The sequence below is a fragment of the Lathyrus oleraceus genome, chromosome 1, assembly GCF_024323335.1.
Source record: "Lathyrus oleraceus cultivar Zhongwan6 chromosome 1, CAAS_Psat_ZW6_1.0, whole genome shotgun sequence".
Taxonomy (NCBI): Eukaryota; Viridiplantae; Streptophyta; class Magnoliopsida; order Fabales; family Fabaceae; genus Lathyrus; species Lathyrus oleraceus.
In genome coordinates this window covers 354879889-354892821 of record NC_066579.1, presented here as the reverse complement: position 1 = coordinate 354892821, position 12933 = coordinate 354879889, and positions in this window count along the sequence as shown.

Below are 12933 nucleotides of genomic sequence, written 5' to 3'. Positions count from 1 at the left end.
ATATTAATACAATGATATTCATTCAATAATTACATGTTAAATGTTTGTTTTTCCAAATTATTTTCCCTTTTTGCTTTTGCATGAAATTGGTGATCATTTAAAAACCCTAAAAAAAAAGAGAATAAAATCAATCTTTTCATCTGCATAATGATTTGCCTTGTCTGAATTCTGAAATCTCTTTTATATCCAAAATCATTATGCAGGTTGATCAAACCCATTGAACATAATGATCCAACACCTTCTCCCAACTTTGAGTTCCCTGTATTTGAGGCCGAAGAAGATGATGTTAAAGAGATTCCTGATGAGATTACCCGTTTGCTTGAGCACGAGGAGAAGATCATTCAGCCGCATCTTAAGAATCTGGAAACAGTCAACTTGGGGTCTGAGGATTGTGTTCGTGAGGTGAAGATTGGGGTACTCCTGGAAGAGTCTGTTAAGAAGGGGTTGATTGAGTTTCTACGAGAATATGTCGACGTCTTTGCCTGGTCATATGAAGACATGCCTGGTCTAGATACTGATATCGTGCAACATTTCCTGCCGTTGAAGCCTGAGTGTGTGCCTGTGAAGCAGAAGCTCAGAAGGACTCATCCTGATATGGCAGTAAAGATTAAAGAAGAAGTTCAGAAGAAAATTGATGTGGAGTTTCTGGTGACTTCTACATATCCTTAATGGGTGGCCAATATTGTGCCTATGCCTAAGAAAGATGGAAAAGTCCGAATGTGCGTAGACTATCGAGACTTGAATAAAGCTAGTCCGAAAGATGATTTTCCTCTACCACACATTGATATGTTGGTAGACAATACAGCTAAATTCAATGTCTTCTCATTTATGGACGGATTTTTCGGTTATAATCAGATCAAAATGGCACCCGAGGATATGGAGAAGACAACATTTATCACACCTTGGGGAACATTCTGTTATCGAGTGATGCCCTTCGGTTTGAAGAACGCTGGAGCCACGTATCAACGTGCTATGACTACCTTGTTTCATGATATGATGCACACGGAGATAGAGGTATATGTTGATGATATGATTGCGAAGTCGAGAATGGAAGTTGAACATTTAGAGCACTTGTTGAAGCTTTTTCAGCGTTTGGAAATACAAACTTCGCCTGAATCCGAACAAGTGTACATTTGTAGTCTGTTCTAGTAAGTTATTGGGCTTTATTGTCAGTGAAGAAGGTATTGAAGTTGATCCTGCCAAGGTCAAAGCAATACAAGAAATGCCTGCGCCCAAACCTGAGAAGCAAGTCCGAGGTTTTCTTGGCCGCTTGAATTATATCTCCAGATTTATATCCCACATGACGGCCACATGTGCACCTATATTCAACCTCCTCTAGAAAGATCAACGTCATGTTTGGACTGAGGATTGCCAGAAGGCCTTTGACAGTATTAAAGAGTATATGTCTGAGCCTCCGATTCTGTCTCCGCCGGTTGAAGGGAGACCATTGATTATATACTTGAATGTTCTTGAGGACTCTATGGGTTGTGTATTGGGTCAGCAAGATGAATCAGGGAAGAAAGAATATGCTATATATTGCATGAGTAAGAAGTTCACTGATTATGAGTCTCGATACTCAATGCTTGAGAAGACATGATGTGCTTTGGCTTGGGCTGCTAAGCGCTTATGCCAGTATATGTTGAATCATACGACTTGGTTGATATCCAAAATGGATCCAATCAAGTATATCTTTGAGAAGCCTGCTTTAACTAGGAGGATTGCCCGTTGGCAGATGCTGTTGTCTGAGTATGATATTGAGTATCGAGCTCAGAAGGCTATTAAAGGTAGTATCTTGGCTGATCACTTGGCACATCAACCAATTGAGGATTATCAGTCTGTTCAGTACGACTTCCCTGATGAGGAGATTATGTATTTGAAATGAAAGATTGCGATGAGCCTACGCTCGATGAAGGGCCAGAGCCTGGTTCCCGATGGGGTATGGTGTTCGATGGCGGTGTTAATCAATATGGAAATGGTATTGGGGCAGTGATTATTACTCCTTAGGGCACACATTTTCCTTTTACAGCAAGGCTAACTTTCAAATGCACGAATAATATGGCGGAATATGAGGCATGTATTACGGGTTTGGAAGAGTGTATTGATCTTAGGATCAAGCATCTTGATGTTTATGGTGATTCGGCCCTTGTTGTTAATCAGATTAATGGTGAATGGGAGACGAATCAGCCTGGCCTCATCCCATATATAGATTATGCGAGGAGGATTTCAACTTTCTTTACTGAGGTTGAATTCTATCATATTCCTCGAGATGAGAATCGGATGGCAGACGCTCTTTCTAAGCTTGCTTCGATGATTGTGGTGAAATTCTGGAATGAAGTTCCCAATATCACTATGATGCGCTTGGATAGACCAACTCATGTATTTGTAGTTGAAGAAGTGCAAGATGATAAGCCATGGTATTATGATATCAAGTGTTTTCTTTAGAGTCAGATTTACCCGCCTGGGGCATTTGTTAAAGATAAGAAGACTTTAAGGAGATTATCAGGCAATTTCTACCTCAATTGCGATGTGCTATACAAGAAAAACTTTGACATGGTTCTGCTCAGATGCGTGGATAGACACGAAGCAGACCTGTTGATGACTGAGGTCCATGAAGGTTCATTTGGTACTCATTCCAATGGACATGCCATGGCAAAGAAGATGTTGAGAGAAGGCTACTATTGGCTGACAATGGAGTCTAACTGCTGCAAATATGTGAAGAAATGCCACAAGTGTCAGATTTATGCGGATAAGATTCATATTCACCCGACACTTATGAATGTTATTTCATCTCCATGGCCTTTCTCCATGTGGGTAATTGACATGATTGGCATGATAGAGCCAAAGGCGTCAAACGATCACCATTTTATTCTTGTAGCAATTGATTACTTCACCAAGTGGGTTGAAGCGGCATCGTATGCGAATGTGACCAGGAAGGTGGTCGTGAAGTTTATCAAGAATCAACTCATATGCCGTTATGGTGTGCCAGATAAGATCATTATTGATAATGGATCTAACTTGAACAACAAAATGATGAAGGAGCTGTGTAGCGAGTTCAAGATTGCACATCATAATTCTTCTCCCTATAGACCCAAGATGAATGGGGCTGTTGAAGCTGCTAACAAGAACATCAAGAAGATTATCCATAAGATGGTTGTTACGTACAAAGATTGGCATGAGATGCTGCCATTTGCTTTGCATGGCTATCGTACATCTGTCTGCACTTCAACAGGGGCAACCCCTTTCTCTCTTGTATACGGCATTCAGGTTGTGCTCCCCGTGGAGGTTGAGATCCCATCAATGAGAGTCTTGATGGAAGCCATGTTGACTGAGGCTGAATGGGTTCAGAGTCGTTATGACCAACTGAATTTGATTGAAGAAAAGAGATTAACTGCCATGTGCCATGGTCAGTTGTATCGGCAAAGGATGAAGAAAGCCTTTGATAAGAAGGTCAAGCCTCGTGTGTTCCGAGAAGGTGACCTTGCGCTCAAGAAAGTTTTGTCTTTCGCGCCCGATTCCAGGGGCAAGTGGACTCCAAACTATAAAGGTCCATATGTTGTTAAGAGAGCCTTTTCAGGCGGTGCTTTGATACTTACAACTATGGATGGGGAGGATTTCACTCGTCCTGTGAATTCAGATGCAGTCAAGAAATACTTCGCCTAAAATAAAAACAGAATAGCTCGCTAAGTTAAAAACCCGAAAGGGCGACTTAGGAAAAAATGAGCATCTCGGTGGATTGAAAACCCGAAAGGGCGGTCCAGGCAAAAGTTAGAGACATATAAAAAATGATATATATATATATATATATATATATATATATATATATATATATATATATATATATATATATATATATATATATATATATATATATATTATATATATATATATATATATATATATATATATATATATATATATATATTATATATATATATATCCCGCTAGATTGAGTACCTCACCCTGGGGCAATCTAGGCAATATTAGGGATTTGGTAAGTACCTGCATCCTAACAAGACTTTGTTCTACAGCTGTCGTCTGTCAAAGATTCTCGCTCAATCATCGTCAACTGAAGCTTCAAATACATCGGATTCAGAGTTGGTGGAGAAATGGTCATAATGTTCAATGTAGCCTTTTTTTTCCAATATATATCACCATTTTCAAATTTGTAAAGATCCATGGAGTCTCGTCATTTGCGGACTACCATTCTATCAAATAAATTTGAGCCTCTATCCAATTCTTTGCACTCTTATTTGTTCCTGTTCAGCAAATGTTTACATGTTTTGAATTGATAAATATCATTGTTTTAAATAAATAAAGTTTTTGTAAAACTGTTTTTAAACAAAGTGAACATTCACAATGATTGAAAGGATATATGGAACGTCTTCAGTGCTTTCCCAAGGATAGTACAATTTCCAAAAGGGTAAGGCATTTGTTCATATTTCTAGCATATTTTTTTTCTCCTCATCATCTTTCAGGTTGTCTCCTCAACGAGCGCAGAGGAAGGTGATACATCATCAAGTCACCAGGGAATTTGGACTTTTGGCCTTGATCTTTTAGGAAATGTGTGTACATTCGTCCTCAGATCCCTAGAGAGTCTGAGTCTAGCATCTGTGTTTTATCAATTATATGGTTGTCATCCCTTATGTGGACTGACCTAAAATCCCTTATAAATTGATAAAAAGTGATATGCTATCTATTTTCGAGGAAGTTGGTCTTTCCCTCAGCATAAGTGGAAATCTTCTGCAGAGTGAGCAGGAATTCCCAGCATGAGTGGAAATCCTCAGCAAGTTGACTTATAGTCTCTCCCTAGCAGGATGACTTATAACTCATCCTCGGTAGGGTTGCACACGAAGATTATCCCCAGTATGATCGCCTTCAGTCTTCCCCAGTGGAGTTGCCTGATCAGATCTTGATATTTGTTTTCCCCTCCTTATCGGAAGGTTTCCTCCTAGCAGGGTTGGTGGTGAAGATGTTGTGTCTTTCCCCAGCGGAGAATTGTTTCTTTCTCCTTGGCAGAGATGTCTCTCCGGCAGATGAAAGGAAGTGTTTTATTTGTTGAAACTTCTGTTTGGTGGTTGTTCCCCACAAAGTTTCATATCTTTCCCCCTGATAAGTTCCCCAGTAGAGTTTCTTCTACAATGGATCTTATCCGTGTTGAGCTCCTCGATAGAGTTTCCTCTACATAGGTTCTTTTGTCTGTTCAGCAGCGAAGCCCTGGGGGTGACTCTATAGTTTCCCCAGCGGAGCAGTTTGCTCCTTCTCCCGGCGGCAGAATTGTTTCTTCAGCGGTTCCCGAGAACTGTTGGAAGATCCCCGACATTTGGTAGTTGTGACCTTTGCTTATCCCCATCAGCGGTCTCTGATCCCCATCATTAGTATTTGTCCAAGGAAGCGGTGATTGGTGTTTCCTGGTATTAGATGCTCCCCACCAGATTGGATTTTCTCCTGTGGGCCTGGCCTTCTCTTTTGAGATGTTATACCGGATGTCTGTCCATTGATTCTTGGACCTGTTCGTGTTAGATATGTCTGTTTGTCAGCATTAATCATACATAAACCACACATATACATGCATAATTTTAGGGTTCAAATATTCATATTGCATTCTTTGCCATATATCTTTGCTTGTTATCTCCTGCTATTGGTGAAATGTACTTCCCCAAGCATATGTTTGTGTCTGATCTCTCCATATAGAGTCAGCCCTATAGGCAGAAAGTGTCTATCTTTCCTTCTATATTCCCCACTGAGTTATGTCCTCGTGGATGATTATTGTTTCAGTTTCCTCCCTAATTATGTATTGGGATGGAATTACTCCCCTGAGTTATATCCTCACTCGGTTGAGTCTTGTTTCATTGTGTCTCTCTAGTTTGTTCCTAGATTGACCCCTTTCTTGTTATTTCCCCTGCAGTTTCCTGTGGTTCAGGTGATCAATTACTCAGTAAACAGTAATTGTTCATTCTCTCCCCCAGCGGATGATTGGGGCCTTCTACCCAGTAACCGGTAGTTGTAAGTCCTATTTTTGTGGTTTTCTACCCAGTAACCGGTAGATGTAATTACCTCTTTGTTGGTTATCTTTATCCAATATTCGGTATTGATATTCCTTCATTTTTTAAGTATACCACCCAGTAACTGGTGATATATCTCCTGGATCATTGCTCTTGTCAATGTATCCCCAATGAGACATCTTTCATTTACCCTTTGTGTGGTAGTGATGGTTTCTCCTTTTGATTGGTCATCATTATATACCCAGTAGCCGGTATCCCGATGTCCTTTATTTTCGGTTGATATATCCTTTATTAACCCAGTAACCGGTTGTGGATAATCTTCCATGCGAGTATGTTATCTACGTTCTGACGGTAATAGATAATGTATCTCATGCGCTCTTCAGTCGAAGCCTTTTTCTTCCCCAGTTGAGTAAGATTCGTATTTCCTTATGGAATCGAATGTCCATCCTGTAATCGAGTTTGCTTTTTCAGCCCTCCTTTCGGATGATGAGTGTCTTGGAAATATTCCCCAATTCACGCCTGGTTGGTCACCTATTATATGCCCAGTAACCGGTATCCCTGGTGTTCCTTCCTTCTGCTCCCTATTATGACTTTTTGTCCCCTGTGGAGTCAGATTTTCCTGAGTTGAGACATACCTTTTAGGTCCTCCTCAGATGTTTTGGATGATTGATATCTCTCACCCTTATACCGGTCTTAGATATTTTTTTCTCCCTAAGCGTGTTGTTCTCTCACCCTTATACCGGTTTTTGATCACATGTCTCTCTTTGAGTTTATTACCCAGTAGCCGGTAATATCTCATTGCTCCGCTTCCTCAGCTCAGTCCTTTGTGGACATCCCCACCTGAGTCTGAATTCTATCCGAACTATCCTTTGTGGATAGTTTTGCTGTATTGGCATATTCCCCAATACATGCATCTTTGCGTCAACTCGAGTCTTTCCATCGATTTATTTTCGTGGAATCCCTTCGTGTTTCCCAGCAAGTTTCAAGTCGTGACCTGCTCACGCATTTTTACCTTATTTCTCCCCAGAGTCTCTGTCTCCCTAGTGAGTGTATTACTCCTTTGGATTCTCAGTTTCTCCGGATTTCTTTTTTCTTTGTGGCTATATATCCCCACAGAGCATTAACTTTTGCATACATACATTTGCATCATGAGGTCTCTTAGGGACCAAAACTCGTCTCTTTGTTATTATTTAAGCCCATTCTATCACGTCGAGACGAAGGTTTTAACCTTCATATCTCCGGCTAGAATGACCTTAAATAGGGGCATCTGTAAGACCCTAATTTTGACCCTAAGATCCCTCATGGCATCACATCATTGATCATTGGATTTTGCCTCAAGGATCATAGCATCTTGGCTCCTTTACCCTTGGGTTGGGACTTATGTGAGTTGGTTGAGACCACCAAGCATGCTTGAATTGTATATTATTGCTTTTTCTTATTTTGTTTACTAACAAAAAGCACAAAAATATGTCACTAACTTGTTTGTTTTGAAGCTTACGCAATCATGAGATCCAAGGCTCCTATGCTCATTGAAATGGCCAAATGAAGATGAAAGCAAACATGACAATGGTTCCCAAAGCTATCAATCATCATATATTCCTACCAAGTATCTCAATTTGTCAATTTGATCAAGATAAACCAAAAGGCTTGAGGATTGTTTCCCAAGGAAACCCTAATTCAACTGTGCATTGATTGTGCCTTGCTCATGAAGCAACCTCAACCTATGATCAAATTTAATCAAGGGAAGTTCGTTCATTCATAATTTTATGCATATATGAGCTTATGTGAGTATCCTCAATCATTCATTCATCAAGATTTGAAGTTTGGACTTGAGAAGTTGACCAGTCAAGTCATATGACTAAATTGAAATCCACTAAGACCTAACTTTTGATGTGTTTGTCAAATGAAGATGACCCCAAGATAAAAAATGTTCTGAAGAACCATATGAAAACTTTCATGTTCATCAAAAATCCATTTGAAACTTGGAAGGTCATCATTCATTTCAAAACATTATAGGTCATTTTGACTGAAACCCTAATTTTGGGTCAACTTCCCAAGGACCTAACTCACTCATTTTTTAGGATTTTTAGGTGACACTAATTGCATTGGAAAGCATATATAATTCAAATAGTATGTTGGACAAAATTTCATAATCCTAAAAGAAGTACATGTGATAATACAAAACATTATAGGTCATTTTGGACCAAAGCCATTGAATTTTGAAAAAGTCCAAGTTCAAGTGCCCATAACGTTTTCATCAAAAATCCAAATGATGCAACATTTAACTCCAAATTGATCATCTTGAAATGATCTACAACTTTGATGTTTGAGGTTTTTTTATTTGAGGCTTGCATCATTGAAACAGAAGGGCTTGAAGTTGGTCATTTTTGGCAAAATTTTCAAAGACATGTTTTGTACATTAAACTTCATGGACAGTTTTCACAATTTTCCAAACTCCAAATGGATTTTTGTTCAACACAGCTTTTGTTCCTTATGTCAAGACCTTTCCAACCTTTACTCACATGCCTATGTTTGGATTTTCCACATGGGACTTTCGTAGAGAGGAATATTTGTGACCATTTATGCATTTCACATGAAATCTTCTTACACAAGCAAATGCCATTCAAATTGCACGTCCATTTCCATTTGGTATGAGCTCAACATTCATTTCCAATTGCTTTTGGGCCTCACATGCGCCTGTACAGGCCCATGCATGGAGGACCTAAAGCTTCATGCACACGAGTTTGTCACACATTCCTTGCAGCTTCAACTATAAATACATGTCATGCTTCATTCATTTCGGGTCCTTGAATCAACTTGAAGCTCTGCAGAAATTGAATCCCAGCCACACTACAGGAATTTTGAATTTTCATTTCTCTTTTCAAGTTTGAATTTCAACAAAATCAGTTGATCTTCAACACTTATTCCTTAGCCTTGCACTCATACCATACCTCAAGATCAAGCTGCAAGCAAGAATTGGAGTGGATCGTGTTCATCAAAGTTGCACTTCAAAGGTTTACATCTCAACTGTTTTGATTCGAATCTCCTCATATATTATGTTGTGCTTGTGTATGTTTGGTTCTCTAAAGTCCTCGTGTGAGAGGCAAGCCAATGGTGGCTTTAATTTCATGAATTGATGCATTTCAGATTGAACATCTGGATTTTCCATCTCAGATTTCTCCTTCTATAGGGATCTTGAGAGAAACCCAAGGTTACAGGGGTGATTTACATCACCCCAACTTTAATTTGGTATAAGGCACGTGTGTTTTAGTTGAGGTTGCAAAACCTACAACTGGTGGCCGGAATTCGTTTGCTCACCGGAGAAGACGGTGGTTTCCACCACCGTCCCCACGTGGATGAGTTTTGGCCCTTGGATGAGGCTCCAACGTTCTAATCCTGGCCAATGATTCAAATGACTTATTTTAATTCATGTTGCTTCGCGCTTGAATCATGTACATGGTATGCGCGCGCTTCTGATCCATTGATCATGTCCACGTCATTTAATGAAATTGATCAGACGCTCCTGGATTTTTCTCTTTTTCTAATTTCTGTTTTATTTTCCTTTTATTCCATTTATTTTTAGAAATTCATAACTCTTTTATTTGGAATCACAAAAATATGGGACCAATTGCAAAAATTTTCTTTTAAAATCTAGTTTCTTAATATGATTTTTAATTATTTTTGTGATTCCATTTAATATTTTTTGTGAATTATTTCATTTTTGATAGTTTTTAATTCATTTAAAATACCTTTTGATATTCAAAAATGCCAAAAATATTTTCTTAATACATATGGATGATGATAAGTCTATGAAAAACATTCTCATCAATTTCTTAATTGATTTGAGATTTATTTGAGATTTTAGTCCATTTGTGTTATATTTCTTCATTTTTAATTGTTTAAAAATAGTTTCTGTTTTCAAAAAATGTTGAGAAAATTTGTCAAACCTAGTTTGACCATGTTAGACTTATGATGATCCAATTGGACTTATCCAAATTCATTTGAATTGGATTTGAAGTTTGACCTTACTTGGTTCATTTTATTTTATGTAATATTTTAATTCCAAAAAATACCAAAAATATGTTTGACCTTTCTTGACTTCTAATCTTCATTTCACTTCTGTTTACCATTGATTGATGTTGATTCCATTCACATTTGATCATTGTGTTTTGGTTATGTCATTTGAATTTTTACTTTGTACATTCCATCTTCATCTCTCATCTTCTTCTTTTTATTTTGACCAATGAGTTAATGATTTGTGGTTAGCCTTGACATATTAGAGGTTTAACCTTCTTTGATCCAAATCAAATTTAACTTGATCAAAGATCAAGTGAATTGCTTTGGATCCAAGATAGGTTGCTTCTTGGTCAAGCAAAAAACCTAAAATCCATATAAGGTCATCCCTCTTTTCTTTTGGCATGGCAAGTTGTAGGAGCTTGGCTTACTAGTCATGATCTCTAACTTGTGTTTATTTGCCTATAGTTTTATTGACCAGCCTCAGATAGGTGTGACTACTATATTAGTCCACTTACGATTGCTTAATATAGCGCTAAATTGCCTTATGGCACACTAACACTAACTACTAATTACTAACTTTTAATTCAAGCATTTAATTCTTGCAATTTACTTTAATGCAATTTAATTTCTTTCTCATTTATTCATATTGTCTTTTCCCTTTGCTCATTTGAGCTCATGTTTATGTTTATGCCATTTTCCCTTTGCTCATTTGAGCTTACTATTGTATATAAATATATTGTGGCTTTGTGCTTGTTTTGTCTTTGTTTGTGTGAACCCAATGCAAAAAGGAGAAAGTACTTAGAATTATGACCTAACCTATACTTAATGGAGTTCAAGAGCAACTAGGCCTCATGCCTTTAGAATGCTAATTTTGTTGAAGAGCAACTAGGCCTCGTGCCTTTAGAATGCTTAATCTTGAAGTTGTCTTCAAAGGACCCCTAATCTAAACTCTCTCTTTGTCCATTCCTCTTATTGCATTGTGAAATTTTTGATTGTTTGTTCTTGTGTGATAGGGATTCCAAACTTGAGATAGTAAGAAGGACCATTGTCATGAATAGCCAAGTTAAGATAAAGACAAGCCAATTGGAGATCCTAGGAGCTTGAATGTTTAATTGTTTTGATTGCTTGTTGCTTGCTAAGTCCAAAGGAAAGGAGCATCTTGAATCATCTTTATGATCTCAAGAAAGGAACTCCAAGGGTTTTATCTCTTCTCTCATCTTTGTATGTTTAGGACTAGCCATTCTCTTCTTCTCTCCACTCTAACCTAAGCCAAACTCATTTTGTGAAAACATTGACATTGTTTTCAAATTAGAAACCTAGGCCTTATGCCTTTGATTTTTTTAACTCTTTTCATTAATACTTATTTTGAATTGAATCTTAAGTCAACTTTGACTTCATTTTGTGAATACTTCTAACTTGTAAATACAACTCACTTCAAGTGATTTTTGTGGTTCCAATGACCACCTTTGTTAAAACCTTTTCATAAACATTAGCCATAGGTTTGAGTTATCATAGTGGTTGATGTAAACCTCACCTTATCCTTAGTGATTGGACTATAAGTCTTCCATACTTATTATAGGGTGGATCACTCACTAGTATCTTGAAGCTTTCCTCACATGGTGGATTGTTGGTTTAGGTTGAGTTTTCTCCCTTTGATAACAAAAGACCATAAGGCTTTTGGTCAAATCAATTCACTAATCTTTTTGAGATTTTTACCCCGAACTACGAGGTTTTGATCCTACCTTTGTGATGGTACGTAGGCAATGGGTTTATCCATTCAAACAAAATTGTAAATAATATGTATATTCTTTTCTCATCTCCCCAATCTTGTTTGCACAAATATTTTCACAAATACCAACCTAGAATACGCTTTGCAAAAAGGGCTCCCTTAGAGTACTAAGGATGTTTTGGGTGCTTAAAACCTTCCCATTGCATAACAAACCCCCTTACACAGATCTCTGACATTTTTATTAGTTTTTGATTTGATAAAACTTCTCGGTTTTTGTTTGCTTTCTAACCTTTCCTTTGGATAAATAGAAGTGCGGTGGCGACTCGAATTGTATGATTTACTTTTGATTTAGTCTATAAATCTAAAGGTAACGAATACCCTGCTACAAATGGTTCATCACAATATTTTATTTTCAAGTACAAAATCTCTTCATCAGGAAAATTGTACTGCATTGACTGATAGTCTTCAATCGGTTGGTGAGCCAAATGTTCAACCAAGACACTACCTTTAGTTGCTTTTTGAGATCGGTATTCAATATCATATTCGGATAACAACATCTACCAACAGGAGTTTGATCATTGCATTTTGATGCACATTCTTCTACTATTATACTTAGGAAACTCTATAATTTATTCTATTATTTTTACTATTTTAGTGTATTTTTATATTTAAGTTTATTTTTTATTTTATTTTATTTTCGTACTTTATTTTCAGCATAAATAGTTATTTCATACCTTGTTACTATGCAAATCATAACTTGAGCTACAAGGATTAGATTGATGCGTTCTAATATGCGTTGGAAAGCTGAGAGGATAAGCTAAAAGTTTAATGTTGAAGTCAAAAGATAATTCTAAGTGAAGGAGGGTCGAATAATTCGTTGAATTTTCAGACTTAATTAAAATAGTTAGTTTGTGCCAGTTTTTTTAATTTTCGGATCGGATCCTATAAGGGCCCAAATTTACCTTTTATTATATTAGGTCTTTCACTACTATAGAAATCCTAATTCTAAATTTTGATGATACAATATTGCTTAGAAGATTTCATGGAGAGCTAATTCCCAAAGAGTTGATCTATTGTATTTGAATTCCACTTTGAGGTTTTTATTAATTTCAATTTAATTTCAATTTCTTTTCAATTCTTCCTATAAACTCGTTTGCTTAATTCGATTAATTTCGTTTGCTTAAT